The sequence below is a fragment of the Diabrotica virgifera genome, chromosome 8, assembly GCF_917563875.1.
Source record: "Diabrotica virgifera virgifera chromosome 8, PGI_DIABVI_V3a".
Taxonomy (NCBI): domain Eukaryota; kingdom Metazoa; phylum Arthropoda; class Insecta; order Coleoptera; family Chrysomelidae; genus Diabrotica; species Diabrotica virgifera.
The window spans coordinates 198,297,891-198,316,271 of NC_065450.1; the positions used below are offsets into that span (position 1 = coordinate 198,297,891).

Sequence of the window (18,381 nt, forward strand, 5' to 3'; positions counted from 1 at the left end):
ATTATCCAACATAAGCAAATGAATCAAAAAAGAAAATGTTAAGAAAGCCTAAGGCTACAATTGAGTTCTAATCTTAATATTTTATCTATACTATAATATTCCACAGAGTGTTTCGAACTTTAAGGAAAAACACAGTATGATTGTTACAACCGGTATAAAATGACATTTACCTGTCTAGCAACAATATTAACACATTAAGATTCTTAAATAATAAAGCTATAACATACTAAAAAAATCATTCAAATCGGACAACAGGTTTAGGAAATCCAAGGCATCAAATAATTCATCTAGTGACCTAAATTTTTTGTCCGCCAGTGTAATAGCGAAATTGCTAAATTTGTTTTATGGAAACAATATGTTTTTTGTAAACATGTGGACGACGACCATGGATGTCGTATTATATTTCATATGCATCTGTAGATGTAATGTGACAAAAAATCTACAAAAATCTACCGATTTTTTGTCATAACTCGTTATTTTAAAAATGTCGTCTATAGACGTTCTGTTCATCAACGTGTTACTTGGGAAAAATATTCCCATGAGATCTTTTTGCGTAATCAGTTTCATGAGATACCGCAGAATAAGGTCCAAAAAGGTTATAATAAAGATATTAAAAATGGTTGTTAACAGAAAAAAATACTCAAAACTATTTCACTAACACCAAAACTAGTTCTTCTCTGTCTTGCTCGTCGATTTATTGCATTTCGATTTAATGTCCATGATTCAGCTCCTTAGTAAAGCACACTGTGTACATAACATATAATTATTCTGAGGGCCAATATCAGCTCTTTGCTGCATAAAATCTTTTTCATTTTCACGAAGTTGGCACGTGCTTTTTCAATTCTCTCACTTATTTCTGGAGTATAATCGTTATTTTCTGTGATTATCGTTCCCAGCAAATATATTTTTTACTCTCTCTGACTGCTGGCCGCCTACCGTTAATATTTCATTTGTATTGTTGTTCTTTATGTACAATGGGGCATTCGATTCCATAGAACTCTGGACCGTATTAAACGGAATGAATAACGCAAGGAAGTCATCTAAGATTTGCCGATGACATAGTGCTCATAAGCAACAATACAGAAGAACCAATCTACATACTAAATATGCTTAAACATGAATCTGAGAAAGGCGGTTTAAAAATGAATTTAAATAAAACAAAAGTGATGACAAATCAAAATATCAGAATCGACTTAGTTGGAAGTGAGATCGAAAGTGTCGAAGAGTCACACGATCAAACTAGGCCATCAGAATCAAACGGACGAGATAGCTATAAGAATCTGAATTAATTGGGCAGCAGTTGCAAGACTCAGTGATGTGTTGAAAAACAAAAAGATACCAATAAATCTATAAAAAAGGGTACTCAACAGTTGTATTCTACCAGTTATGACTTATGGAGTGGAGACCGTGACACTTACAGGGTTATCAGCCAATATATTAAGAACAACACAGAGGGCCATCGAACGAGCTATCTTAGGAGTATCTCTGAGAGAACATATTCGAAATGGGACGTACGAAACAGGACGAAGGTGGAATATGTTATTGGAAGAATTGCGCAAATAAAATGGAGCTGGATAGGACAGGACACGTGCCACGGCAAAACAACGAAAGGTGGACGAGAAACATTTTAAATTGGAGACCACGCGAGCATAGTCGTAGCAGAGGAAGACCACAAAGACGATGGCTAGATGACTTCAAAGCAAAAGTGGGGAGAAACTGGTACCAAATAGCACAAAACAGAGAATAGTGGCGAACTCATGGGAGGCCTTTTTCCAGGAGTGGATGCAACCAGGCTAAAGGAGAAGTTATTGTTTTCTTTAGGGACATTCACTTAACAAGCTACTTGTTTTTATGGATTCGGCTGCCTCTAGAGATGTATATTCTCGGGATGAATACAGTCACTTAACTTCCACAATATTATTGTCACTTACTGACCCGTCCGGACAAGCTCGTAAAAACCCATAACCTTTTTCAAACACAGAAACAATCCACACTGCTTTACTATATTTTTTATTTTGATAGCAATTTCTGGCTGTTCTTCGTTTCTTATCAGATAAAACAATTGTTCCAGATATCGTTATCGCGTTTCCTCTTTTTAATTCTTTATCGATGATTATTCTGCCGCGCCGTTTTTATTTTCTAATATTCCATAATCTTTCTCTTCCTGCTCTTAAAGAAACTGTTTATTAGATTTTTTCTTTCTCATTTAATTTATACCGATCCAGATTAGCTCCATATAACAGTTTTAAGTTCTACTTCCATCAGACTAATCAATACGTTTATTTAACATACCTATTATTAAGTGACAACACATTTTTTCTTTTTGTCTTATTTATTTCTGTTGTTTTTGTACAGAGAAGAAATCAATATAGATGTAAGATTTTTAAAATTGATTGTTACCTATTATTCCTTGTATATTGATCCTTTTTTATTTTTAATATGAAGGTGAAAATATTTTTAACCTCTCCTCAATTAATTTTAGAAGTGGTTATTTACTGCTCTTACTCCATATCTGTTTACATATTATCGTCCAATTGTTTTCCCTTAAATTTAGCTCACCACAAATGCAAAAAGTAATGGACAATGAAAATTTTAAAGATAAAGTAATAATTTCAATTAAAATCTTTAATAAACATAAAAGTGCGACAAAAGAGAAATACCATGGATGGTAGTTATTAGAAACACTATTTGACAAAAATGAAGACTATGCTCCAATTCCAATTCAAAATATAGTCAAATACAAAGCTTCAGAGATACATGAAAAAATGCAAATAAAAAAAGACAACTTTATGGTACTTAAAAACATTAAAATGCCAATTGCCAACTAGGGTTTAATCGAAACAGAAAGTACCGCCCTAAATATATCAAAATCTAATACGGCCAAGGGGACTGAAAATATTTCAACAAAAGTAGTTAAATTAATTTCAGAAGGTCACGTTGATGAGTTATAAATAGACGTTATAGTAGTAGGCTTATATTACCTACTAACATTAAAACATTTTGTTGTACAAAGTAATTGATATGGCAACGCTGTTAGGATAAAGTTCTGTGTGACGCGATTGAAGCAGAAGGCACTGCTATCTATCGAACATAAATATTACCGATGGTGTAGATGGCGCTATGTCATGGCGGCACAAATTCTTAGCGGCAATTCAAGATATAATTCTTGTTTAACGAGATTTTTCATATGTTTAGGAAAAAATATTCAACATTTTATTGGAAATATTTTCCATTGTTACAGTTTTATATATGTTGTTATTGAAATGTTATCCAATTTCTTACCGGTAGCTTTATTATAAGCCGAAACATATTATTTTTTCCTACTGTGGCAAAACTGTACATTCAAAAATTTTAAAAAAATTCATAAGTATTTCCTAGGATTATATCTTTATGCTGTAAGAAAATTAACAAAATTGTATGTTTAGTTTTCCCGCTTTATACTTGAAAAAAAGGAGTTTTTTTGAGTTTTTTCGAAAACGAAAACATGAAGTTTGCTCAAAATTTGTCAAAATACTTCTAGTGATCACATATACCTTCTCAATTTTTTTCACATTTTTTGAATGTGTAGTTTATTTTTGGGGGGGTTCAGATCAACCTTAAGACGAAATACTGGTAGTTCTGTTGTGACATTGTGCAGTCACACTCAATTCCTAATATGGTGATCGGCTTGAGCCACTAATTTCCTTATATGGTTATCAGCTTGTGACAGAGTCGATAGAGGGATACGAGTAGTTCGGCTATGACACACGGTCACAGTGATAGATCAGTAATGTATTTATGGTAGTATGTTTTAGGTGGTTGAATATAAAACTATATAAAAAATACCAAGTTTTTTGTAAAAGGTTGGTATTTTTGTGATTTATGGTATACAGCCAGCTACAGGAAGTTTATTTTCCTCGTGGATTTTATAAAACTATATATTCTTGACGGTGCGTGATTTGATTGTGTAATAATCATATTTGCGTATTTAATAAATGTTTATATTCGTAAATACGTGTTTAATTATTTAAGTAGACGATAGTTACTTAAGGAGGGGGTATGGTTTGAAATCAACATATCAAGCACATTTTTGTGAATTTTTTTCGAAGCTATGGTAGAATTATTTTATTTTTAAATTAAATAAGCATATTAAGTACAATTCAAAGAATATGCTAGAAAAAAATTCAATCCAAAATATTGAAAAATAATCCATTGGTGACAAATTTTGACAGGCAGCTCACAAAAAAATGGATTTTGCGGTGGACATCAGAACTCGACACTCGATCATACGAAATAAAAAATTCAAAAAGATTTTATTAGCTTATGAGTTTCACGAGGTCACAACGTCGAGTTTTTTTATTTTTAGTGATTTTTGAATTTTTGGTATCGCTCAGAAATCAAAAAAATTAAATTTTTGGTAAAAATTTTGTGAAAATCAACAGATTTATTATTGTTGAACAAAAAATAAGCAAAAAAAGAAAAATATCTCGACGTTGTTACCTCATGAAATGTCTAAAGAAAATCTGTGCAAAATATCAGGTAGATCGGCCTAGTAGTTTTTCAGTTACAATGTCCACCGCATTTGAAAAAGCAGTTTTGAGAAAAATGCGTTTAAAGTTTTGACAACTGCATCTTCATCTTCTTATTTGTCTGCCAAATCGTAAAGTGATGCACATTGGAATATGTTTTTTGAATCGAGGAATAATCTACAAAAGAGAAGGCGAACAGTTGTTTCACGTTTCTCACTACGCTCAAGCGTGCTGGCGCGAAGTCGCGGCAAAGCGAGTCGAAGGTAGGGATATTCAACACCCTGTATCTCTGGTAATTTTACTCCGAATATTTTGAAATTTTCAGAGTGTATTCTTGAAAGTATGCACTTTTATTTGAAATAATAAAAAAAATTAAATATTTCAAACCATACCCCCCCCCCCCCCCTTAAATAGACTACATTATAGACTTCCAGCCAGTCTTTGACTCTCTAAATAGACACCAACTGTAACTCAAAATTTAAAATATTAATATTACACTTTTTAACAATAGTGGGCGGAGCGATTAAAAAACGGGAATTAACAAGATGATCATACAAAGCTCTACACAGATCATAGGATACCCTAATAACATGTTAATAGCCGTAACAGACAAAAAACCTTATAATACGCACTCGCACTAATAACTCTGATAGAAGAAGCTAAAATTAGGGGACTAAAAATAAATAAAGAAATGGCGGAGATTGGACATTGATGAAGATGATATTGATGTAAGGGTTGAACTCTTTAATTTAATATATATCACATTGCCAGAATCCCCAGAGAACGACTGCAATCGACCTTCCCAGAGTCTTATAGCAATTCATAAAAAGTCAAGTGCAACAACTATATCAGATCATATAACAATAGCTTTAATGAGTCACACAGTTAAAACATTTTTGAAAATAATACACAGCTAGATTGTTAAAACTCTTTAATATGAAATTAGTGACACACAATTTATACTTTGAAAAGACATTTGATAAAGTTCAACATATAAAAGGTTGTAGATTTATTAAAAAGTAAAAATATTGACAGTCATGATATTATGAAAATTATATCTAATCTATATTGGAAGAAAACTGTTAAAGGGAAGAGTTGATATATATATATATATATATATATATATATATATATATATATATATATATATATATATATATATATATATATATATATATATATATATATATATATATATATATATATATATATATCGATCGGACGTATATCTATCAATAGAAAAGTTTTGAATAACTTACGTTTTGCAGACGATACAGTGATAATGACCGATAACAACAATGACTGCGTTCACCAGATGCAAACACATTCACAAATGTTTGCGCTTTGATTCTAAACTTGTTGACAGCGAACTGAACGGTTGGTTGTTTAGGTTAAAATTTGACATTTTGCTTGCTTTTTTTGAACGTAACCTAAAATAAATTTTCTCAATAAATACGTTTTTGAATTTATTTTTTTTATTAAAGGAAAAAAGAAAATTTATTTAATAGATAATAACGTAGCAGAATGTCTTCAGTAGAATTTATTTTATATATAAAACCCTTATCAATATATTTTACAATATATACAATTTAAATTCCCGCCATATTTCAACACGTTTGCAAAGTTCAACTTAAATATCTTATGTTTGCAAAAATGGCGACCGCTTTCCAAACATGTTTGACGTTAGCAAGTCGTTCAGAACCATAAAGTTGGATTTATAGTTTGACGTAGCGTAGACGTAGACGCAACGGAGACGCACTGGAAAAGATCAACACCGAATTTTGTGTATAGTACCCTCGGAGATCCGTGGAAAAAATTTACACCCAAAATAACAAAATTCAGTTTGGCAACACTGTGCGAATGTTGATACTAACATATCCTTTTTAAGATAAGCACAACGTTAATTTAGTCCAAACAAATTAATATATTTTTTTTGCCAACAAAAATGAGATTTTTCAACCAAATAATGTTTCAAATATGATGTGCAAAATAATTTTTAATTGGGTTCTGCTAATGGGCTTGCTTTTTTTGTCATTAAAATAAAAAAAAACTAAATTTTACTCATTAAATCAATGTTGTCCGGTTATCGTCTTAATTATTTTAACTGTACTAATATCCCTTGAGTAATTATGAATGATTAATAGGTCGTTAAAACATTTTATCTATAGCGGCTTCTGGAATATCTTAAAAATATCGAATTTCATTGATAAAATGCGCATATTCCACCGATCTTCGCTTCGACAATACTCGTGTTTATAGATGAACGCAAGCGCCTGACGGAACGTAAGAGAAACGTAACGTAACATAAGAGATGACCAACTTTCATCTTTTACAGTGCGTTTCTTCCGTCTGGCCAATCATAAGGCAGAATTTTGTTCTGTCACTCAAAGTGGACCCGCCCCGCCCCCTCATTCCTTGTGTTGTGTAAAAAGTTGATTGTCAACATATTCGAATTTTGTTAATTATTTGTTAATACAATGGATGTTAAGTTATTAATTTAATAAAAATATGTCATAGAGTCATTTCAATATTTCAGATAAATATGAGTTGTTTATTAGCCTAATTCGTGGTTATCCACACATATTATACGATAGGTAAATCCAATAAACATTTAAAGACCAGGAAATGAAACAAAATAGTTGGAAATCCCACGGCATGCGGCACCAAAGAGCATACTTTCGTTTATTTCCTAATCCATGTAACACACAAAACAGATAAATATTATAATAAATAATAGTATAAGTATAAATAAATAAACACAAAGTTTGTTTACTGTTCGTATAATTTATAGGCTATGTTGTTGAATTAGAATTAAGTCATTGTTTACTCTTTCTACTCATGCGCAAAAATTCTGCTACGTCGATCTATAAATTGACATAATATTTTCTTCCGTCTCCAGTCCGTTTCTTACGTCTACGTTGCGTCTACGTCTACGCTACGTCAAACTATAAATCCAACTTAAAGCGCAAACTGATTGCCAACGTTTGCATCTGGTGAACGCGCCCAATAACTTACAGAACGTAATGCAACGCCTTAACGAATGCTGTCGTGAATACGGATTGAAGATGAGTTTGAAGAAAACTAAATGCATGATCATGACTAAATCAGCAGATACAAACATCTAATTGATTATTAACGATACTGTAATTGAGAGTGTGGTTAACTACAAATACTCAAAGAAACGTAGATAACATGAAATGTAGACCAAAGCAAAGAAATTTAGATGCAAATCGAAATAGCACGTGCATCATTCATTAAGTTTAAGAAGTTTCTTTGTGGTCGTTGTAAGGTTAGAACCGTTGTAAAGTTAAAACTACCGTGGAATTTCTCTAGCGGCTCCAACCACTACATAGCAGAAAATATTATTGGAGAGTATCAGACTGGCTTCAGATGGGGAAGACCGACAATGGATCAATCCAGCAAGTCTTGAGCAAATTATAAGAACACGACATTGATATTCACAATGTGTTTGTAGACTTCAAACAGGCATACGACTCAGTCAAAAGAAACAGACTATAGGTACTATATATGGCTGAACTGGCATGCCACAAAAGCTAATTAGACTCATTAAAGCCACAATGGATGAATCTCGGGCATGTGTACGAGTACAAAACCACTTAAAGACTTTTTCAATATCTCGTAGGCATTGAAGCAGGGAGATGGGCTGGCCCCAGCATTGTTTAACCTGGCACTGGAGTATACGGTTAGGCAAATGCAAACTGGAGGAGGAAACCTACTGACCAACAGAACCGTTAAACTGACCGTTTATGCCGATGATATTAATAATATGAGTAGAACATCAACAGGAGCACAGGAAACTAACGCAGAGTTAAAAACGCAAATGAACAGACTAGGTCTGGAAATTAACACAGAATAAACAAAAATAATGATACAGACGAGAAGGAATATAGTTCCATAACATTATACATGAAGATGACATTGAAACGGTTGGAAAGTTTACATACGTGGGAGTAGAGTATGCTGACAGATCAGAAGATGGAGTAATACGGAAGAGAATAACGCAGACCAACAGAGTTTATATCACCCTCTCCCATATATTTCGAGTGTCCACCAAAATACAAAGATGAAAATCTATAAATCCTTAATTCGACCAATAGCATGCTATGGAAGTGAATCATGGGTCCTGAAAGAAGCATCCAAAAACAAACTCAGCACGTTCGAAAGGAAAGTACTGAGGAGAATACTGGAACCTGATGTGAGGCAATAACGAGCTTTCTTAACTTTATAAGTAAATACCCCTGTCAGACTTTATAAGGAAGGAAATACTGCCATGAGAATACAAAGATTGCAATGGGCCGGACAAGTAATAAGAATGGGAGAGGATAGGCTACCAAAAAGAGCAATAAACGCTAGGATGCAAAGAAAGAGACCGGTTGGAAAGCCAATCAAGCGCTGGGAAGACACAGTAAGCAGCGATGCACAAGCATTTTTATGAGTCCGTGTATGAAGAAAAGCAGCTACAGATAAACAAGGGTGGAGGCAAGAAATAAAAGAGGCCAAGGCTCAATTTGGGCTTTAGTGCTGTAGAAGAAGAAGAAGAACAGGATGGACGAACTTCCTTTTTGTGCACTGTTTTGAGGTGTAAAATATGATAATATTGCATCTTTTTATGTCTGCCGTTCCTGTTCTCTTAATTTTTGCTTTTTTCGTTTTCCACTGCCACTTAAATGTTTGTAACTCATGATAATAACGAAACGATTACTTAGTTAAGAAAAATAAGTGTTTAAAGAATTTTAATAAAACGACTAATCATTAATAAATATATTTAAAAAGTACATAACTGAAAACTAATACAAGCATAAGCAAGCAAAAGTGCATTTTGAATAAATATCATGACAATAGGTACGTGACAATACCTCTTGTTAATCTTATCTCTTCTTAATCCTTCGGAGTGGTGTCTACATTTTGCTTATTGTTATTTTATGCTGACAAGGTAATCTACTTACTCTTATCTTATTGCAGTTTTATGATAAGAGCGGTTTATGGTTTATGAATATCAACTCTAACCTGATTTGTTATCATTTCCTGCTCGTAAAATAAAATAATTTTGAAAATTCATTTTGTTTTTTCAATAAAAATATTCATTTAGTGATTTTTTCGGGCCCCATTAAAGTGCGGGCCCGAGGCAGGGGCCTCATGGGCCTAGTGGTAAAATAGGCCCTGCCTATGAATATCATGGATTCAAAGACTGCCAAACGTGGAAATAACAAGAAGGATAGAAAATTAAGCCAAAATAATATTAACTATCAAAAGACGAAAACTTGAGTAAGGTACCTGACCAAAATAAGGCCCGTCTTATTTAATTATTTTTAAATAAATATTAAATATTCGATTTAATTTCTCAAAGCAATGGAAAACGAATGGAAGGTTTATGCTCTTTCATTTTACTATGGTACAGTTTATCAAATTTTAATACTTTTGAAGTTATAACGGTTTTTTCAAAATCAGTGTTGTGGGCCTTATTGGGTACAATAGTTCCAAAAAAGGCCCACCAGTTGATCCAAATAAGGCCCACCTTTTTTTTAATTGTTATTTTATTTTGTTCATTAATTTGATACATGATTTTAGATGTTGATAAAATTAGATACTGTTAACTATTTTTGGGGGTGTTTTATTGCAAGATATCCATTAAATAAAGGCATTTATTAAATCAGAAACATACGTTTATTCACATTTAAGAAATTTTACAGTTTTGTAATAATCCGCAGTCTAGAAATCACACTTTGGACGAAAAAATGTAGGTGCTTTGTCTCTGCTTGTTAATCCTAAACATTCTTCGTGTACGTATTTAAGGCATTTTGTGCACAGCCTCATATCTGCTATTCTGTCCTCTTGACACAAGTAGCAAAACCAGCTCTCTTCCTTTTCTCATGAGTTTAGACTGCAATCTACTTGGACCTGCTTCAAGAATATCTTTTAAGGAAGGTTGCATTTTTCCTTTATCCTTCTTTTCATTGAGGGATTTTAGTTTTATATTATGTTCTCCTTTTTTTGGGTTCGTCTGTTTCCCTTTATCACTACTAGGTTTTTTGTCTTGATTTTTATCCTTTTCAGTAAATAAAGCTTTACTTACTGTAACCGCTCTATAATTAAGTGACTTTGCTCGGGGCTGGACAATTTTCTTTTTTATTTCAGGTATAGGAAAAATTTCGTGAAAGGAAGTCTCCAAAATACCTTCGTCATTACTGGAATCATCGTGAAAAGATAAGATGTCGGAAACTGAAGTTGTACTTGAATCTGGCGAAGAATAAATCTTTCTTTTCTGACACTTTGTCTTAGAGGGGTCTCGTTCTTGTATCATTGGTGCCTGGCTGTCATCGGTCCTCGATTGTGTAAGCGATGGAGTATCTTCTTCATTTATGTTATCTCGCCTCGACAGTTCAGATGGAGCAAATGCTTGTTCCGGGATAACATTAGGGTCAAGCGGATAGATTCCTGTGGCACGAAACCCAATTGAAACATTATGAGGTGTAGCAGCTCTTGGCCAGACTTTGGAAAATATTTTTCCGAAAATTCTTTTATTAATCGTACACCTTTCGTCAGTTTTTGTGGTGGTCCAGTATAACAAAACCTCTTGGTCCCAATATTCTTCAAAAGGCGCAAATACAGATTTGTCCATCGACTGTAGCGCGTGTGTAGTGTTGCTAGGAATACAAAAAAGTGTAATGCCATGGAAGTCAGCTGCAACAACAATACCTGCGTCTAAGTGAGACTTGGCTTTATCGAAAATAAGTAAAACGGGACCTTGTGGTTTGAACTTTGCAAGTGGTGTACCCATTTTATAAAGGTTGATGTTGTCATTGATCCTTTCTCTGTCATTTCAATGGTCGAACCAGGTGGAAGATTATCTTGCCATTCTGGCTGCATTCTTTTTCCTTTGAAGAGAATCATTGGAGGTATAACTTGGCCCAGAGCGTTTTCACATGAAACTATGGTAACATTTTCACCATGTTCAGGAGCAACCATATGTACCCTTTTTGATCCTTTTTAGCATAGACTGATTGTTATATATGTAGAGAAAGTCGACATCCTTTCTCATCCATATTAAAGATCAAATGCGGTTTATCAAAAATGTCCAATTTAGACAGCACCTCTTTTAACTTGTTATAATAGTCGTTTACTATAAACTTATTAAGTTTGGCTGCTCTTCCAGGGTTCATGCTTTGTGTTTTTCTTTTTCCGACCTCTGGGTGACGTTTTAAAAACAGGCTTTAAATAAATAAACATTGCTGAAAATATACAGGCACCAAATAAGGCCCGCGGGCCTTGTTTAGAACTCTACCGGTGGGCCTTAATAGGGACAGCTTCTTTACCCGCGTCTTGTCCTGTATTTTTATGAAAAACTATAAATACTCAAACGTTACAGTACCTACTTTATTTTACATGTTGTCTATTTTATAAATTATAAGCTATCAGATCATATATAACACAATTATTTGTCACTTTTATTTTAAAACTTATCAATAAATTCATAAATACCTGAAAATAGTAATTTGATGTGCGCCTAGCCTGTCTGGACAAGCAACTGACATCAACATGGCGTAGTCACACTTAACCTCGATTTAATTTCAGATTTAGCCAATAGATGCCAGTAGCGTCCAGAGACAAACGTCACCTTGAGAAATATTCGATTTTTTTTAGTAAAAACAATCGATGGGCTTTATTTGGAACCGGGCCTTATTTGGGTCAGGTACCTTACTTTGGACATCTGATGAGAGGGCAAAAATACTCATTATTACAACTTATTATGCAAGACAAAATTTGAGGAAAGCGAAATGTGGCAAGACGAACAATATCCTGGCTTAAGAACTTGAGGTAAGTAATGGTTTAAATGCAGTTGTGCAGAAATATTTAGAGCGACAGTCAACAGGGTCCGCATAGCTATGATGATTTCCAACCGTCGATAGAAGATGGGACTTAAAGCAGAAGAGTATGGTAAATGATAGAAACATTAAGTGAAGGCAAAAATTGGTTGATTGAGTAGTACAAATAATAGAACTTGTAAAACATTAAATTTTCTAACGTAACGTCACAAAACAATATAATTCGTATAATTAAAAAGTCGAAACGTCTAATTATGAGTTCATTTTATAGCAGCGTTAATTCCCAACAATGTATTTGATGAAATATCTTTTAGTTCAAAACAACACACAATTTTTTCTAAGCCCCGTGTTACCTTCTTGCAGGTGTTAATTAAAATAGTAAAAGCGAACTTTAGCTCGGCAATTAACGTCATACTTCCTGTACAAAATACTGGTTAACAAAATTAAATAGTACGAAAAAACTGTTATAAAACAATAGTGCTACAATTATACGCATATGATACTCGTATTGTTTGGGTTTTAATTTATGTGACATAACCAGTGCATGTGTACCTGATGATATTTTGAGTATAAGATAATAATAAGGTAGAAGTCCTTGTAGACATAATTAAAACGAAAATATAAACAAATATATGCAGAGATTACTTACATTTTTTCTCATTTCTGTATTTTGCAATACCTACGATAAATTTTAACAATGATTACAAGTTGTGACCTTTGACTGAAAGACAAAGTATTTTATCGGTGTTTTGCTAGTAACTCAATTAATTAAATTTCTTATAAAAGAACCAACATGTTATACTTTATATTTACTAATTTACTATATTATTATTCGCTCTGAATGTAGTATGGAAGTGAAGTACCTACTCTGAAGTTAGTACTTCTGGACAATATAGGTGTATATTCGTTCAGAGAACGCGTACTGGTAATGCTACATCCATTTTGTATTTAATGTTGACTACCGCACACTGTTACTAATAACACATGCTAGTAAAATCTTGTTACACATCACCAAAAACAAATTAAAAACATATCTACATTACCCAATACCTCAGGAACAAGCGGGGTTTGTAAAGGGTAAAGGTACAAGGGAACAAATCCTGAACCTGAGACAACTCATTGAAAAGTCTAGAGAATTTCAAGTACCTATGATTATGTGCTTCGTTGACTGCCAAAAGGCATTTGATTGTGTGTAAGCTGGATAAATATATGGTCAATTTTAATAGAAATGGGCGCACCAATGCACCTGGTGACACTTATTAAAAATATGTACCAGTCCAACATAGCGACAGTACGACTAGATCATAAGTTCTCAAACCAATTCAAGACCGAGAGAGGTGTTAGACAAGGATGCGTGTTGTCACCTGACTTATTTAACATTTATGGTGAACATGTCATGAGAATGGTTTTAGAAAGATGGGCCGGTGGAGTAACAGTTAGCTGGTAGGAAAATCTCCAATTTAAGATTTGCTGATGACACTACACTTATAGCAGCAAATAAGCAAGAAATGTTTGATCTCCTGCGAAGAGTTGAGTACTAAAGCAATAAAGTTGGTCTAAAAATCAATAAAGCTAAGACAAAAATAATGGTGGTCGACAGATTCGACACTATTCAACTGACTAACATGTTACAAGAATATCAGATAGTAAACACCTTTGTCTATATAACTAGTCTAGTATAACTAAAGATGGTAACTGTGAAGCAGAAGTTCGGAGACGTATTGGTATGGCAAAAAAATGCGATGAGTCACCTAACTAAAGTTTGGAAAGACAGATCTATCTCTCAAAATATCAAGATGAGACTGGTGAATGCCCTTGTATTCTCAATATTTCTATACGGAGCAGAGACTTGAAATCTTCGCGCATTTGAGCGAGCCAACAAATTGATGCCTTTGAGATGTGGTGCTGGAGAAGAATGCTGCGCATACCTTGGACTCATAGGACAAACGTTTCCATTCTAAACCAACTCAAGATTAAAAAAAGGCTGTCCACAATATGTCTGCAACGAATACTGCAATTATTTGGTCACGTGGTTCGCGGAGGTGACGACAGTTTGGAGAGATTAATTGTTTCTGGAAACGTTCCGGGGAGAAGATCAAGAGGACGATCACCAACTAGATGGTCCAACCAAATAAAGAATTCAGCTGGAAACTCATTCTGCGAAGCTCTTAGAGCAGCTGAAGATAGAGACCAATGGAGAAACTTTGTTAGGAATATTGGAAGAAATCACGATCCTCAGTAATGGGGAAACGACAAGAGAGAGAGAGTTGTCATTAAGCCAACCTTTGGCAGTTGTAACGTTGGTATCAAACCACGTTATCTCTCATGAAATTAGATCCAGAAGTGAGCACGCCAGAGCCGCTTTTAGGAGGATGTCCAAGGTATTAGGTATGTAATATAGAGACCTAAAATTGGCATTGTGTATCCACCTACTTCGCTGCTACGTGTTCTCGATCTTACTTTATCGCTTTGAGGCTTTCTAAATCTGATGCTTTAGAACAATTTTAAAAGTTTCTTGGTGTAGCACTATATGATTGGCGTATTTAATTAGCACATTGACAATAATGAATTTAATAAATAAATAAATTATTAAAAAAACTATGTTCAATAAATTATAAAATTTTAATAAAAGTCAAGTATTTGTTGGGGATTTTTCGCATAAATGGGTAGGCGCAAAATGTTGGTCCAATTCTATTTAAATGCATTCATTTTTTTCGAATCCTGAGAAAACTAATAAAAATTCTTGAAAAATTTAAACGCAGAATGAAAGATTTCCTTATTACCGAGAGCCAAAAGTCCCTTAGAATAAACAATACGTTTCTTTTGAATGAAATATTTGAAATTAAAATCACACTAAATCTTCCCTTTCTTTCACCCCTGTAACTTATTAAAATAAACATTATAGTTTATTTTAATAAGTTAATATAGCTAATAGTTATTTTCCTAACAAGTGTTAGGAGTTAATAGTTACGACTGCAGTTTGTCGAACGACGCGAAGCGGGAGTTCGGCAAGCAGTCGAGTGCGGAAAAGAGACTTTCTGTAAGAGTTAGGAACAATATTTTTTCTACGAGTCTTTAAAAAATGACCAAATCTTAATCAATTAACTTAATTAATATACATACACAAAATAATTCTTTGACAAGGTTGTCAAAACCAAACTTTCAATATAATTAGTTAGCATGACGACGATCTTGGTTTCCATGACGATGATTCAAAACGACTGTTATTGTCTACCGATTTGACTTTCAAATATTATGTCAAAATAATTTTATTTCATCGAATTGTCAGTAGTAATTGCACAAGAGCTCTGAAATTATTGAATTTTTCCCGAGTGACACTTTGACAGTTTTAATTTCACGAGCCGAAGGCGAGTGAAATTATGTCAAAGTGTCACGAGAGCAAAAATTCTATATTAATTTCAGAGGTCGAGTGCAATTTGTTGCGATTATTTCATGAATAAAACTGTTCAAAACCAAAATTTTATTGTAATTTATTTATGTAAGTACCATTAAACACACAGTTTTTATAAATATTTGACGTTTGAGAGTCATCACTTTTATAATTTTTAAAACATTAATTGTCATTAATGTCACTAAATGTATTTTTTCGTAGCAACGAAGGGCATCTGACGTAATATACTTAACGACGGGCAATTATCAAAAATTATCGATTTAATTCAGATTTCTGTAGCTTTCTATTGGTCAGAATCTCCTATGAATAAAATAATCGCGTTAATTTCATTAAAACAGGAACACAATAAGATACGTTTGAAATAAAATAGTAAATAATATTTAAATATTAGTTTATTGCATGTATTATAATTATTTTAAGGCCATATTAAAATATCTACACCCGTGCGGAAAAGTAAAACGCGTGCGGAAAATAAAACGCTTGCGGAAAAGTGAAACTTTCTAAACTAAAACGCGTGCGCGAAAGTAGACATTTTTGCACGCTCGTAGAAAAATATAGTTAAAGTTCTCAGGGACTTTCGGCCCTCGGTAATAACATAATTTTTAATTCTGAGTTAAAATTTTTCAAAAATATCTACTTATTAGTTTTCTCAAGATTCGAAAAAAATTAATGCATTTAAATAGCATTGGACCAATGTTTTGGCCTACCCCCATCAGTACCTATAATATTATAAGTCGCGCATAATTAACAATTAAAAACAACGGTCTAAATTGAAATAAGTCCCGATTACATTTCAGAATATTGAAATTTAATGTTATATCTTCGATTTAGGTACTTGACGACGTCAAAAACAATAATTTATATACAGTTTTTCAGATTTTAAATCTCTTTCTTGAAAACTCGAAAACTATCGACTTTGAGAAAAATGACAAGAGACATTTTTTGTTTAGAATATCCCAACAAAGAGACACAAAGGAGTTTCGCGCTGACAAAGGTAGTTATTGAATTAGGTAAAAGTACCTATTTCTAGCTATTGCTACTTGTATTTTCGCTTCTCCATCGCTGCCCCACATACTGTTCAAAGTTAGTTCAAAGATTGTTAACTCTGCTTGCATATGGGATTGTCTGCTGATTATCGTTTCTATTTATTTTAATACGTTTTTCATTTTGCTATGCAAGTTGGGTACTCTCTTCTACATAAATGTTAAACAACTGCGGGGAGAGGATGCAATCCCGTCACACGCCTTTAGGTATTTCTATTTGTTCTGTACATATACCGTTATTCTTTTTCTTCTTCATGTACCTTGTAATTCCAGAACGTTGGTTAGCATCATAGCTATCTTAATTATATTCCCTACTACTTTAATGATTATATGTACATGTCATGCTTATATCAATACCATACCAATCTCGCAAGTTCTTCAACCATAAAGTCTTTCTTCGTCCTGGACTGCATTTGCCTGCTATTTTCCCTTGCATAATATTTTGTAGCAATCTTTATTTGGGACCCCCCATTACACGTCCGATCTACTCCCTTTACTTTCTCTTCCTGATGCTTTTTATAACCTCAGTATTTTGCTGAGACGTTTTAGTATTGTGGAGTTTCGAATATTCAACACATAGTGCGACAGAGACGCACCATCTAGTCTAGTGCAACGCGCGGTGGCTTAAAAATCGAGTGGACGCACATAATTAAGCGTAATAAGCGAATAAGCCCCAATGACTATGCATAATCTAAAAACTGAATGTCTAAACTTCAATTTGGGTACTTGGTAACCTCAAAAATAATAATTTAAATAAATTAATATGAGTTTGCAAGCTTCAAAAATATGTATTTTTGCATTTTTCATATTTTAAATCGCTTATACCTCAAAAACTATCAACTTTGGAGGAAAGCGATAAAAAATTTTTTTGTTGACCCAAAATGACCCAAAAAACCAAAAAAAAAATATTTAACGGAGCAAAAAAGATGATCTTTTGAATTTGTTTAACAAAATTGTTTAAACAATTTTTGCCCAACAATTTCGTCGGCCCCCTTCTGATTTGTTTTTTAATAGGAATCTGGAATCTGCAAAGAAGAAAGAAACCGAATCATAAAATTGTTCACACGGGAGCGTCTTCACAACAGGGACTATATATTTATATATGTAGATTATCTTATACTTTTTCCAGATTTCCAGTCGTTCCTATATGTAACGTTACATTTCAGTTCTATTTTTACACCTGTTTGTGCAATTTTTTATTGCTTGTTCAATTAAACCGCTATAACGTGTTTATGATAACACCGACGCAATTTTTTTATTGACACGCCGCTGACATTAACACTAAACGTACTACGGTGATAATCGTTTAGTTTTTATACCACATTCGCCTATTTCGGGTCATTTGGCGGGTAAATATAATCAGCATGTCTGATAACGATTCTCAGATGTGTAGACTCGCACCCCGAGCACTTCCACTCTATCGTGTGGTGTGGTACTCGCGAGTGCTGGATTCATTCCGTCCGTCTATCGTGTAGAAAGGTAAGTCTGATAATATTGGCTTCTATTGTTTTAGTGATAAAGTGTTGATAGAAAGAAACACCGAGATGTTTCGAAAACATTGATGAGCTTTTGTG

General features: G+C 33.5%; 1 protein-coding gene across 1 annotated transcript in view; it reads left to right on the plus strand.

The window, feature by feature from the left end:
* Positions 1 to 18,125: 18,125 nt before the first annotated feature.
* LOC114329120 (very long-chain-fatty-acid--CoA ligase bubblegum) overlaps positions 18,126 to 18,381 on the plus strand; it is an 88,512-nt gene continuing 88,256 nt past the window's right edge. The window contains exon 1 of the mRNA XM_050659563.1: positions 18,126 to 18,286. The gene's annotated coding sequence lies outside the window, so the exon portion shown is untranslated. The remainder of the gene's footprint in view (positions 18,287 to 18,381) is intronic.